The following is a 15,529-nucleotide window of genomic DNA, read 5'->3' on the forward strand; positions in this document are numbered from 1 at the left end:
ATATTATTTTTTTATTATTATCTCTAAATAAGCCTTCCTGGAAAATATGTAACAGGAAGAGACATTTGGAGGGAATGGAGGGAAAGTGGCTGACTCTACTGCCTATTGATTGGCCAGAGGGTGAGTGCTTCAGGCGATCAACAAACCTGTAATTTATGTCACATGTTCCACTCTTTACACTCAGATCATGGCATATAGGGATGTGTGCAAGTGTGTCTGTGTTTGCATAAGCGAGAGAGAGAGAGGATGTAAGAGTAAAATGATAGTAAAATAGGACTATGAAAAAAGCTGTAAATCATATTTTAAAGTACTGTTGGTTTTTATCATACCATTTGATACATTTGACTAATTATCATTTATATATTCATATAATCATAAGTACTACACAACATTTTAATATCATACTTCATAGATACAGTAGCATCAGATAAATATGATCCAGTGCTTAAAAAACAAAAACAAGTAAACAAACACAGAGGAAAACAGGGTAAAGTAAGTGGATACATCAAAAGCTCTGGGTGACACCACACCTGAAGCTTCTCTCCATGATTGGCTGGTTGGCTGCCACAGCTACCACAGTTAGGTACAGTATAAATGAAGCTATCCCCCTGCCCAACCCCCCCCACACACACACACACACACACACACACACACACACACACACACGCACACACACACACACACACACTCATATACATGCGCACACCAAATATCTAACTACATAACCAAGGAGGGACAGCCATGATGAAGTAGAGGTGTTGGTGTGGGGCAGGCCCCTCCTGTTCTGAGACAGCTGGTACAGGTCAGGGGTCAGGTGGTCAGGTGGAGCAGAAGCAGCGAGGTCACAGCACTATGACAGCAGCTACCTGGGAAACACAAGCACACCAGACAACATGTATCAATCATCAACCAGCACTATATTGGCAAGCTAACGATAGGATGACAACCACTAATGTAGGCTACTCACAAAGCTTTCTAAACCAAGTCTAAACCAAAACCACTGCGCCCGAGTGGCATTATCCTGGTTCGAATCCAGGCTCTGTCGTAGCCGGCCGCGACCGGGAGACCCATGGGGCGGCGCACAATTGGCCCAGTGTCGTCCAGGGTAGGGGAGGGAATGGCCGGCAGGGATGTAGCTCAGTTGGTAGAGCATGGCGTTTGCAACGCCAGGGTTGTGGGTTCGATTCCCACGGGGGGCCAGTATGAAAAATAAAAAAATTATGTATGCACTCACTAACTGTAAGTCGCTCTGGATAACAGCGTTTGCTAAATGACTAAAATGTAATATTCATGTACATATACCTTTACGTACATCCACTACTAACCGCCTTGGGGTTATACTATTTTCCCTTTCTTTTCATTTTTTGAATTATTAATTGGTAAGGAACCAATTTGTACTTTTTATTCTGGAAGTGCCACAAGGTTGTGGGGAGTAATTTATGATTGGTGGTCAGCATAGGAGTTTTAATTAAGTCTGGGCCAGAGTTCAGCCAGTTGGAGATCCAAATGGTTCATTAATCAGCAGCACACTGTGCCGGGCAAATAGTAGAACCACAAAAGGCCACAGTGCATCACTTTTATCTGAAATTATACTCAGGAGTTGGCCAACAGGAAACTCATAAGTTAATTACAGCATGTAGCCAAGATGATCTAAGGGTTATGCAGTACACAATATGTTGAGCTGAAGAGAATATACAGTATTTGTTATGTGTCTAACTATTCAACTTCTAAGATGATTTCAGGGTTATACTGTATGTTGGGCTGAGAAAATACAATGTATTGTACTGTCTGTGCTTTAGATTAAGTGTTTATGTTATGTTGAACTATTCAATCGTTATCGTTCCATGTCATAATTGAAGGTGTAAATTAATAGACATCTGGGGTGAGTCACATTGCTGTTGCTGAGATTGGCTTTGTATTGCACCCACAGGGCAAACAACACTCACAGGGCAAACAATGGCTTCTTCCTCCAACTACCTCTGCCTCACCCCTGTCACTATGGAGTCCATTCTTCCAAGCTGTCTGTCACTCAGTCCCTCTTTCTCCACTTCTCCTATCATCTTCAGTCAGTCCATAACTACCTTTCCAAATACGTCCATTGGATGGGTCTCGCGGTCATGTCAGAGGGGGCTAATCATCAAAGCAGATCTATCTCCAGCAATCTCTCTCCTCACTCTTTCGTTCTCTCCTCTCTATCTATTGCTACTCAGGACCTGACCAGCCAATCTCTGATTAAAACTCACACTACCTTATTTCAAAGAGAGCGAGAAAGAGGGAGGGAGGGAGGGAGGGAGGGAGAAAGAAAGAAAGAGAGGGAGAGAGAAAGAAAGAAAAAGAGAGAGAGAGAGGAGAGGAATTGAGAGAGGCCACAGTCCGTGAAATGGGGGCAGAGTTCCTGCGATCCTTTCTGAGGGACTGATGGCCATTGGCTGAGACTGCCCCAATCCAGGCATGCCTGTTTGGGCAAGAGTCTAGAAGAGAAAAGACCCATACAACTGAAGTTAGAGAAATGTTTTTACAATACACCACTGTGGTGTTTTATTTTTCATTCAACTCTCATTCATATAGGGCTCTCTCTTTTTGGTTAAGAGAGATCCTAGTGTAAGAAAGGCAAGTAAGGGCAACCAGCAGCTTTACATTATTCCAAGTTCCTGCGACACACAAAGCTAGGAAATATAAAATGTAAAACTCAGACCTGCTTGTATATCATTATACTCTTGGGTAAAGTATTTTTAGGGCAATATTGGTAGAAATGTTACAAATATGGAGGTGCAGGACCAGTGGAGGCTCCTCAGAGGAGGAAGGGGAGGACCTAACTACTCAGTGAATTTCCTAAAAATAAAAATAGTGAAACATTAAAAAAGTTATCCTTTTGAGAAAAACTATACTAAATATATTAACATCGCCAAATAATTGATGAAAAAACACTGTTTTGCAATGAAGGTCTACAATAGCCTCAACAGCACTCTCTGGGGTAGCACCATGGTGTAGCTGGAGGACAGCTAGTTTCCATCCTCCTCTGGGTACATTGACTTCAATACCTAGGAAGCTCATGGTTCTAACCCCCTTCTATAGACTTACACAGTAATTATGACAACTTCCGGAGGACGTTCTCCAACCTATCAGAGCTCTTGCAGCATGAACTGACATGTTGTCCACCCAATCAAAGGATCAGAGAATGAATCTACGTCATGAACGTTGAGAGACGGGTCGGACCAAGGTGCAGCGTGAAAAGCGTACATGTTTATTCACCCAAATAAACATACAAACAGAAAAAGAAACAACGTAACGTGAAGTCCAAAGGGCTATACACATACCAGCCTAACAGGAACAGGTCCCACAATACACAGTAGGCAATGGGCTACTTAAGTATGATCCCCAATCAGAGACAACGAGTGACAGCTGTCTCTGATTGGGAATCACACCCGGCCAAACCTAAAAACACAACCTAGCACTGCAACATAGAAATAGACTAACTAGAACATAAACATAGAATATATAACATAGAAACTCACGCCCTGACCAAACCAACTAAAGACAACAGGCCTCTCAAGGCCAGGGCGTGACAATCTAGTACTGAAAGCATAAGCTACAGCTAGCTAGCACTGCAGTGCATAAAATGTGGTGAGTAGTTGAACAGTTTTGAACAAATTAATTTCTTAAAGAATGAAGGAGAAGCAAGAGAGAGAGAGAGAGAGAGAGAGAGAGAGAGAGAGAGAGAGAGAGAGAGAGAGCTATATTTCGTTGTATTATTTTCCCTTTCACTTTAACTTACTTAGCTAGCGAATGCAGCTAGCTAGTTTAGCCTACTCAAGCACCCGGCTCAAACAGAGAGGGATGCTATGTTAGCTAGCTAGCTATGGCTATCCAACAATGTAACTCTTCCAAGTCAAGGTAAGCTTTTGGTTTTATAAATGTATTGCCACCGGGACCTGCCGGTGTAATTGCTAAACTGCTTTCTGTACACACTGTACTGCATGATTGTAGCGGGTTTACTAACGTGTTAGTTCTAGCTAGGTTGACTACGATGACAGCTAATATGGTGTCAATATGGTATGGGGGCGGGGGGGGAGAATATAGAGGAATATAAAGGATAAAATAAAAACATATAGAAGAAAATTAAAGAAATGATGCAAACAATTAACTTGATAGAACCCACAATCTATCTGAACCCTGCCCTACCATCCCTACCCTGATTGGAGTAAACTAACGGACAACAATACTTCTACTGCTACTTCTACTGCTCACATGTACGGTACATGTAGTTCAATAATTATACATATATTCCTAATTTCTTCTTTCTGCAAGTGCTGGATTTTCACCCACAGTGGCCAATCACCATTCATTCTGATCTCAGAGCGGTGGAGGGGGGAGGAGGAAAGAGTCTGAAGTTTGACAGGGGGATGAAGATGACTACGCTGCAGACCTCTGTCTATGACAAGACCCCAGGCTTCCGTCAGATTGGTGATTTTATACCCATCTGAACGATGTCCTGATCCAGACAGGTTGGAATGACGCCAGGAAAGAGGGGGAAGAGAAGAGAGAGAGGCATAGATGTACAGATGGAATGAGGGAACAAAACGTGTCGGGGAGAAATAGGGGACAAAACATTTGGAGAATTATGGGTAAAAATGGGGAGTATGGTGGATAAAATGAATGGGACAGAGTAGAGGACAAGCAAAGACAAAGAGAGAGAGTAATCGAGAATGAGAGAGTGAGTAAAAGAGAGAGAGAGAGAAACAGAAAGAGAGAGAGATCAAGGGATAGAAATCGAGAGAGATCAAGAGAGAGATTGATCGATCGATCAAGAGAGAAAACGAAAGGAAGAGAAAAGGAGAGAGCGTGAGATAAAGAGTAACGGTAGTGAGATATGGTACTTTGAAGAGATCAGAGGGCATGAGGCTACCCTGTCTCCCTGGTGTCTCACTGGCACACACACATAGAGGGAGAGAGCGAGAACTCTGCCAGTATCACCTACTTCAAAGCTCTGTCTCTGTGCCACCACAACGGAGACCCCCTTCTCCTTCCGGAAGAGTCTGGGAGACACACACATACATGTATGCATGCACACACACGCGCACAGAGCTTAATCTTCTGCACTGTATCTTGGGTAAAGCAAGGGGGTGCTAGAAGGCTATTTGAACATAACTCCACCTTGTCATTGAAAGACGTGGAGGAAAGGAGGGAGGAAAGGAGGGAGGGAATGAGGGAGGGAATGAGGGAGGGAATGAGGGAGGGAATAGAAGCCAATAAACACAGACAGTCCCCAAGATGAATGCTGGAGTGACAAGCTGAGGGAAAAAGCACTGCAGCAGTTTAGACATCTGGTAATGTGCCTCAGTAGATCCATATTCCTGCTATTAAACAATATAAAAACTCCAGACAGGCAGTCTAATGAGAGAAAGGCAGGAGATAAACTGAATTTAAAAAAAAAACAATCTTGATGAAAGTGTCAAGGTACTGTACTGTACTGTAGATAACATAGACAAGACAGACAACAGACCAGTGGAGGCTGCTGTCACATTAAATCACGTTTAATACGTTAATCCATTCCACCTATTACAATGATCCAGCTTCCCTTCACTTGCCTGCACTGCAAAAGACATGTCAAATTTCCTTTGCACTGAGTGAGTTGGTGGAGGTGTTTACTATCGCCCAGCCAAAGTGAAGGAAGATTTAGAAGTCAAACTGAAATCCAGGGTGGATGGGATCAATGTGAGCAGCTGGGGTGGGGTTGTGTTTTCAAGGCCCCCGTTCTGTCCGTCACGCCCCATTTCCAGCAGAGCCAGTGTCCAGATGCATGGACCTGATAGGCCGCATCAATCACAGCTCAAACTGGCTCCACGGCACAGCTATCACAGCTATTGATTGTCAGTCACAGGCTGGATGAATGGCACCTCTGTACCGGCGTGGACTCAGAGCCAACAGGCTGACCGGGTGGTGTGTGTGTGTGTGTGTGTGTATGTGTGATGGTGGGGGGAAAGAGAGAAGAGGAGAAGCAGATATCTCTCATGACAGCCTAGTTTGACCACCCACATTCAATGATCTATGTTACTAAGTCTCTCTATCTCAATACATTTGATGGCTACACCATTGTGTACAACAGTACATCCAGTATGAACCTAGCTCACCCATTGTACTATATATCAGACCTACAGTCTGTCCACTTAAATACACTGGTGAACACAATGACATAGTGGATTTATGCTGCCTCTTTAACCCTCCATGTGAGGTCCCTCCATACCTAAGCTGCTACCCACCATCCATCCTTCCCTCTATCCCTCGATTGACTCTCTCCAAAATGACATCTGTCTGTGTGAGGAGCTCTGTGTTGATCAGGCTGGTGTAATGATATCCTAAGCCATCCGCTGGAAGGTCTCACACATTAAGGCCAATCAGCTTTAGGTAATCTCAGCTCTACTTCCTGGAGAACGCTGGCTGTGCTGAGCAGGTTGGGAGACAGACAGGCGGTTTGGGCAGCTGGGGATATGTGTGTGTGTGTGTGTGTTCTGATGTGGAGGGTCTTTATGTTTATGTGTGTGGGGTGTATAATTCTGAATTGATTGGATTTACAGTAAATGGAGAGTAATTAAAACAGTATTTTTAAGTTGTGTTAATCATTTTTACCATACCTACTAGTTTGTGAAATGTGTTACTGCTAGTCTCATATCACCGGTGTCACATAGTGTTGTGTTGTCTCACAGAAAGAGAAATGTCAGTGACAGTCCCTCACCCACAGAGTCACAATAATCCCCTGCAGCAAAGTTGGGAGTAAGCTGACGGCATGGAAAAAGATAAACAAGGATTGTCATTTCTTACCCCGTAATGGAAAATTGCACAGCACTTTCTCTCCACAGCATTTATCTCTAATAGAGTTTTAAAAAATCCATACACTCTAATTTTCCGCAATCATTTCTACACAATAAATATATTTTCCTTTGTTTTCTTTCTTCCATTTTAGTTAGATTTTTCCTTCTTACTTTAGGGAAGATACCAGAAGCAGAAATAGGTTGAGCAACTAGGCCTGAATCCACAATATCAAAACAATTTGAATTGTCAATTTTTCCCAAACCACAAACAGAATACTTTTATTTAAATTGACTCCTATCATTTAACCATATACAGTCATTAATTTTTAATAATAAAAAACTGCAAAGTCTCCCAAACATCTGAAGTTAACAAAAAGTAAAGTGACAATCAGAGTGAAACATTCTGAAAGCAAAAAGAAAACTTTCTTCTTCCCTTCCCTCGTAGAGCAGAGGATAGATTGAGGACGTCAGTGACGAATGTCTTGCATTAACTTTGTTGTTTATTTTCCCCCGGAAGCAGTGAAATAACCCTATTAAATCAAGTAGTCACTCGACCATTAATCTCAATGCAGCTGACTAGTCCCTCAAAGCTAATGGGGTTTAGAATTTGCATGAGGCGAGTTTACCCACAAAGCCTTGCCTAAGAGGATTGCAGTTCAGACAGAGAGCTTATTGTCACACTTGTTCATAGACACGGATTAACGATAGTAGACCGCAAAAGGACTGTACTAACTTCATGGCAAGGCCCACAAGTTCCCCCTTACTGCATTGCTAGTGAAGAGATCTCTCTTTCAGGGGCGAAAATACGGCAAATTACAATGCAGCAGTTACTTCTGTGACATCTATGAATTAATAGCTACTCTGTACCCTTCATTTCCTTTCATTTCACATGAGTACTTACTACAGGTTATTTGCTTTTTTGACTTCAGTTTCAAAATCGCCAGGAAGGCCTGAAAATACAGTATTTTGGGTATCTCAGATTATTCTGGCAACTCTTACATAGAAACTTCATTGGGAGGAACGATGTTGAACATGCTTTTTACATTTGTATCACAAACCATTTTTGGGAAAATCATGATGAAAGTGGACATTTTAGGCCCTTTCTAGCCCTATACATGCCTCTTGTCAGCAGCCTGATCACTACAAATAGACTTCGATTTAAAGCGTTTCCCTTTTAAGCCTTCCCCAAACCATAGCCCTAACCTTAACCACTTGGAATGAATGCCTAAACAGTTCATTTTTGAGTTGTTTCTGTTTTAAACCTGTAACCACACGGAAAATTTCCCTGTAACCACACAGAATTAATGTGTTAAAAATAGACGTTCATCGATAATATGTCGAATTCCGAAGGGAAAATGTGAGACATTGTTGCTTGTAAGACCCTATGATCTGTGAACCGCACATGATACAGACAATATCTTGGTGTCATTATACTCCTTATACAGTGCCTTCAGAAAGTATTCACACCGCTTTTCTACATTTTGTTGTGTTACAGCCTGAATTTAAAATGGATTAAATGTAGATATTGTGTCACTGGCTTACACACAATACCCCATCATTTCAAAGTGGAATTATGTTTTTTGAAATGTTTACAAATTAATTAAAAATGAAAAGCTGAAAATGTATGTCTTGAGTCAATAAGTATTCAACCCCTTTGTTATGGCAAACCTAAATAAGTTCAGGAGTTAAAATGTGCTTAACAAGTCATATAATAACTTGCATGGACTCTGTGTGCAATAACAGTGTTTAACATGAATTTTGAATGACTCCATCATCTCTGTAGACCACACATAAAATTATCTGTAAGGTCCCTCCACAAAGACCAGAAAGGTTTTCCAATTCCTCGCAAAGAAAGGCACCTATTGGTAGATGGGTGAAAAAACAAACAGACATTGAATATCCCTTTGAGCATGGTGAAGTTATTAATTACACTTTGGATGGTGTATCAACACACCAAGTCACTACAAAGATACAGGCGTCCTTCCTAACTCAGTTGCCAGAGAGGAAGGAAACCGCTCAGGGGTTTCACCATGAGGCCAATGGAGACTTTAAAACAGTTACAGAGTTTAATAGCTGTGATAGGAGAAAACTGAGGATAGATCAACAACATTGTAGTTACTCCACAATACTAACCTAACTGACAGAGTGAAAATACATAACAAAATATATTCCAAAACATGCATCCTGTTTGCAATATGGCAATAAAGTAACATTGCTAAAAAATTGACATTATGTCCTGAATATAAAGTGTTATGTTTGGGGCAAATCCAACACAACACATCACTGAGTACCACTCTTCATATTTTCAAGCATGGTGAGGGCTGCATCATGTTATGGGTATGGTTGTCATCGGCAAGGACTACAGAGATTTTTAGGATAAAAATAAATGGAGGAAAACCTGGTTCAGTCTGCTGGGAGACAAAGTCACCTTTCAGCAGGACAATAACCTAAAACACAAGGCCAAATATACACTGGAGTTGCTTACCAATACGACATTGGACGTACCTGAGTGGCCTAGTTACAGTTTTGACTTAAATCTGCTTGAAAATCTATGGCAAGACTTGAAAATGGCTGTCTAGAAATGATCAACAACTAACTTGACAGAGCTTGAAGAATATTAACAAGAATAATGTGCAAATACAGTGCATTCGGAAAGTATTCAGACCCCTTCCCTTTTTTCCACATTTTGTTACGTTACAGTCTTGTTCTAAAATGGATTAAATAAAAAATGCTGCTCAGCAATCTACACACAATACCCCATAATGACAAAGTGAAAACAGTTTTTTTTGCTATGTATTCAGACCCTTTTGCTATGAGACTCAAAATTGATCTCAGGTGCATCCTGTTTACATTGATCATCCTTGAGATGTTTCTACAACTTGATTGGAGTCCACCTGTGGTAAAATCAATTGATTGGACATGATTTGGAAAGGCACACACCTGTCTATATAAGGTCCCACAGTTGACAGTGCATGTCAGAGCAAAAACAAAGCCATGAGGTCGAAGGAATTGTCCTTGGAGCTCAGAGACAGGATTGTGTCGAGGCACAGATCTAGGGAAGGGTACCAAGAACACAGTGGCCTCCATCATTCATAAATGGAAGAACTTTGGAACCACCAAGACTCTTCCTAGAGCTGGCCGCCCGGCCAAACTGAGCTATCGGGGGAGAAGGATCTTGGTCAGGGAGGTGACCAAGAACCCGATTGTCACTCTGACAGAGCTTCAGAGTTCCTCTGTGGAGATGGGAGAACCTTCCAGAAGGACAACCATCTCTGCAGCACTCCACCAATCAGGCCTTTATGGTAGAGTGGCCAGACAAAAGCCACTCCTCAGTAAAAGGCACATGACAGCCCACTTGGAGTTTGCCAAAAGGCACCTAAATGACTCTCAGACCATGAGAAACAAGATTATCTGGTCTGATGAAATAAAGATTGAACTCTTTGGCCTGAATGGAAAGTGTCACGTCTGGAGGAAACCAGGCACCATCCCTTGGTGAAGCATGGTGGTTGCAGCCTCATGCTGTGGGGATATTTTTCAGCGGCAGGGACTGGGAGACTAGTCAGGATCGAGGCAAAGATGAACGGAGCAAATTACAGATAGATCCTTGATGAAAACCTGCTCCAGAGCGTTCAGGACCTCAGACTGGGGCGAAGGTTCACCTTCCAACAGGACAACGACCCTAAGCACACAGCCAAGACAACGCAGGAGTGGCTTCGGCACAATTCTCTGAATGTCCATGAGTGGCTCAGCCAGAGCCCGGACCTGAACCCGATCGAACATCTCTGGAGAGATCTGAAAATAGCTGTGCAGCGAGGCTCCCCATCCAACCAGACAGCGCTTGAGAGGATCTGCAGAGAAGAATGGGAGAAACTCCCCAAATACAGGTGCGCCAAGCTTGTAGCGTCATACCCAAGAAGACTCGAGGCTGTAATCGCTGCCAAAGGTGCTTCAACAAAGTACTGAGTAAAGGGTCTGAATATTTATGTAAATGTGATATTTCAGAAAAAATAACAATTTAATCAATTTTTGAATAAGGCTGTAATGTAAAAAAGTTTGGGAAAAGTCAAGGGCTCTGAATACTTTCCGAATGCACTGTATGTACAGTAAATCTACATTTGTTTTTTTTATAGCCTAGATGCAACCATAGAATCCCTATTAATTTCAGATATGATCGCTGCGGGCCTAGTAGCCTAGGCCTAGTAAAGATTTGTCATATCACTTTTAACATGCAATACATTTTAACATAGGCGGCGCCTGGGTTTCAAATTTGGGGAAGCTAATTTTCACCATAAACATGCACCTTTATAATAGAGCATTCCATGCATCCTCACATTTGCAGACTTATGTAAGATAGCCTACTATTCCTAATGTGATGATTACATTGGATAGTCATAATTCTGGCTAATATTATAAAAAAATACTGTAATGCAGTGAGTAGTGGTGTAGAGTAGACCTAGGCTATCTGCCTTAGAGATACATTTCTTGTTGGCATTTTATAAACACATTTCCTGCTATTTTACTACACTTTATATGACTGGAGGCATCTTTTTTAATATGACAAAAAATTACAGGGTAGCCTACTCTGCTAACACTGACAAACATAACAATAAAAACTACGTTGCCTCATCCATATAGTAGGCCTACGAAAAGGGGAGACACAAATACAATATGACGTCCGTCTAACCTGGAGGAGGAAATTATTGTCCAAAAAGTAACAAAAGTGGCACTGACCCAATGATAAAGACTGTGAATATGCACACTCACCTGATATACGGCCGATGTTCTCCACTGGTGCCAATAAGATAGGCTACTGTTTGCTCAATTAAGTTGAGAATCTTCAAAACTAAAAGATCGATTGGAGTATTTTCATTGTCATCTCTTTACATTTGCTTTCCAAACTGTTTTTCCGCGATTGTATTTTTTTATATTGCGATATGTCTGGCTAGGATCTCTCTGCTTTTCACTGACAGTCGCAACTCAACAATCATCTATTTGGTATTTGCTGCACGCGCTGCCCAAATTGTGGGCCCTTCCGACTGTAGGCTATGCCATTTAAAACAATCCACAGTTTAAAAAAAAGAAGAAGCTAATGATCCTCTGTGGCCAAATCATGCTTTCTGGTGTAGTAGCTTATTTTGAATTATTTAATTTATTTCTGTATACACAGGAGTAAGCTAATTAGGCTAAATATTTTTGGCAATTTAATTCAATATACTTTAGGGAAAGCTTCCCCTAGCCTTATGGACGCGCCGCCTATGGCTTTTAATGCGGCAGAAACACAACCAGTCATGATGTTTTCATCTGATTGTCAAACAATCACTTAAAAAATTAGCTCCTGTAGGCTACCCACGCACGTTCATCCACTCACAAAATAATTCCAGCATCCAAACCCCAATAGTACACTGTTCACCCGCAATTTGATGAATGGAAAGCGACATCTGTTACAAAACACCTTCGTGAATTGTAATGACATTCGGCGATTGTCATTAGGCTTGTAGCTTGAATTGATGCATCCACTGTTGTCCACACGCGCCTCGGTCCTGGCTACTTATCTCCACCTTGTCCGTGCGTGTCTTGGACACAACACAATATACCACCCAGTTTCAAGTCAATTTGCTCATTTTTCATGCGGCTTACATGCAGTAATGTTAAATAATGGTGTAATAGTCTATAGTTTTTTGGCATATTGTGTTAATTGTGATAGGCTCACATTTTACCGGTACAGCATACTCCCCACTATATATTTTGTCGGGACGTAGTATCGGACCGTACCGGCTTACTTTCACCCCTAAGTATAATTGTTTAAAACAATCGGCTGCATGTAAGACATTTATTTCTGGTTCAATGTTTTGCTTGAAAACTGTAGTTTCATGGGTCATCTTTCCTGTCTTAGGGTGTCAATACGTAATATTTTTCCACCTGTCTGAACATAAGGGTTCTCTATTTATGGTAATATTTAAATTACATAAATAACTCCCCACTTCAGAGTACTTATATCATTCTGGGTGGTAAGACCTTTCATAAGTCACTATTTTATAAATATGATATTTTATAATTTTTTTTGTATTTTCTTGTCTCATCTTTGCAATGTCTCGTTGTTGCTGGATCCCTGTTCTGTGTTGTCAACTTAGCTTTTTAAATCATTTGAATAAGCTTCTTTCAGTATGAGCCTGTCTGCAGTGTTTAAAGCAGCTTTGGATGCTAAATTTAACATGGATCTGCTGCATTAATTCTTTAATATTTATCAGCAGAAAAAGGTGCTTGAAATGTGGCTTCATCCGTGTTAGAAATTCAGCAAGAAAGCTGTGTGAACACATAAGTTATAAACAAGCTTTGACACCTTGTTTGATCCCTGAAACTCCCATATTTTAGATTATGATTATTAATATTTGTATGGTATTGAAATAGACATTTCTCCTGCAGCACAGCTCAGAAATGTCTTAATATTGTGGAAAATATTTCAATATTTTGTCAACTCCATTTCTGTATATTCAAAAATACCAACTATTGGCCTTGTAAACCATAGAACACTGGATAAGAAATTCAAGATGGCAGTGAATATTTGAGAATCAGCACTAAACTGCATAACAGCTGCATTGGGAACATTCAACAAGTTGTAAAAAAACATCAAAGTAACACATTATTCCCTTGAGAAAGCAAAGGGACTGTCAGTGTACTATTCAGACAAGGATGAGCACAAAGGATACATAAAAACACATTGGCAGCTGCACAGTTCCTCTTCTCATCTCCACTGACTAGACTAGACTAGTTTTGACTGAATAAGGGAGAATGTGTGAAAACAGTGAAGCTAGCTACGTATATCACCCACAATCTAGCCTGTTCCTGAGGCAACAATGACAGCTAGCTAGAGGAAGTCACAGTCTGTCTGGTACTTTCATATCATAGTATTTCACTAGTGCTGTCTGGGACACGAAAGGTATGGACTGGAGGCATGGGTTCTCACAGCCTCACCCAAGGCCTAAAATACATGACTTCAATCAGCTTCTTCTGACCCAAAACAGGACGACTTTACAACAATCCTTGCAACATAACCAAACATCCCTTTCGGATTCATATGTATTTCTTCCACAACATTGACCCTGATTTACTGCTATCTGGCTGTCTCTCTCTTGGCACTGTGTGGGGCTTCACAGATATCCTTTCCTTCTGTCAGGTGTAAAGACTATGGGACACATTTGGTCCAGAGTGTGTGGAGGGCTCTCTTTTCATCTATGTGGCACACTTAGCATCTGAGGGATAGTTACTCTATGTTCTGTCTTGGTAATACACTGTTTGGTTAAGAGTCAGAGAGATACTGGCTTTGTTCCAATATCCACACTAGTATACCAGTTAATATGAAGAATCACTGGTGCCAGGAAAATAACCTCTCACTCAACGTCAACAAAACAAAGGAGATGATCGTGGACTTCAGGAAACAGCAGAGGGAGCACCCCCCTATCCACATCGATGGGACCGCAGTGGAGAAGGTGGAAAGCTTCAAGTTCCTCGGCATACACATCACTGACAAACTGAAATGGTCCACCCACGCAGACAGTGTGGTGAAGAAGGCGCAACAGCGCCTCTTCAACCTCAGGAGGCTGAAGAAATTTGGCTTGGCAACTAAAACCCTCACAAACTTTTACAGATGCACAATTGAGAGCATCCTGTCGGGCTGTATCACTGTCTGGTACGGCAACAGCACCGCCCGCAACCGCAGGGCTTTCCAGAGGGTAGTGCGGTCAGTCACAGGACGGCCAAAAAGATAATCAAGGACAACAACCACCAAAGCCATTGCCTGTTCACCCCGCTATCATCCAGAAGGCGAGGTCAGTACAGGTGCATCAAAGCTGGGACCGAGAGACTGAAAAACAGCTTCTATCTCAAGGCAATCAGACTGTTAAATAGCCATCACTAGCACATTAGGGGCTGCTGCCTAAATACATAGACTATAAATTACTGGCCACTTTAATAAATGGAACACTAGTCACTTATTATTATTTTTTTTACATATCTTTCATTACACATCTCATATGGATATACTGTATTCCATATCATTCTACTGTATCTTAGTCCATGTCGCTCTGACATTGCTCGTCCATATATTTATATCTTCTAAATTCCATTTCTTTACTTAGAGTTGTGTGTATTGGGTATATGTTGTGAAATTGTTAGATATTACTTGTTAGATATTACTGCACTGTCGGAGCTAGAAACACAATCATTTCGATACACCCGCAATAACATCTGCTAAACACGTGTATGTGACAAATACAATTTGATTTGATTTGATTTGTAGTGCCAATGCATTTGAAGGGGTAGCTGTAAGTCAATAGACATGTTGCAAACATGTTACTGATAGTCTACTCATAGTTTGTTGAGTATCTCCAGATGGATCTCAAATCAAGTATTACCTGAGGATCAGATGTGGATGGATTCTGGGACTATACTCCTGCATTAATGAAGCGCTATTAAACTGAGCGGTCACCTTCTCCCAGCCTACCCGATGATCCACTTAAAGCTAGGGGTCCGGGCCCTGCAGGCCTCTTCAGTTCTCTGCCTCCCTCCAACACAAATGGCCTGAGCTTACTTTGTAATTGCCTACGCCAATAACATACGCAGCTGTTCAGCCTGACTGCATCTGGTGCAGGATGAGGGAACCAAGGAAGGGAGGAAAAGTTTAAAGGCATCCTGAAGTTTAGACAGAGAGGACCGTAAATACC

At 41.6% G+C, this 15,529-nt stretch overlaps 1 protein-coding gene across 1 annotated transcript in view; it reads right to left on the minus strand.

Moving 5' to 3' along the window:
• Nucleotides 1-629: 629 nt before the first annotated feature.
• The window catches only part of LOC121586013 (t-SNARE domain-containing protein 1-like), a 128,682-nt gene continuing 113,782 nt past the window's right edge, over nt 630-15,529 (minus strand). Inside the window, exon 12 of the mRNA XM_041902427.1 lies at nt 630-866. The gene's annotated coding sequence lies outside the window, so the exon portion shown is untranslated. The remainder of the gene's footprint in view (nt 867-15,529) is intronic.

This window comes from Coregonus clupeaformis, unplaced genomic scaffold (assembly GCF_020615455.1).
Source record: "Coregonus clupeaformis isolate EN_2021a unplaced genomic scaffold, ASM2061545v1 scaf0071, whole genome shotgun sequence".
Classification (NCBI taxonomy): Eukaryota; Metazoa; Chordata; class Actinopteri; order Salmoniformes; family Salmonidae; genus Coregonus; species Coregonus clupeaformis.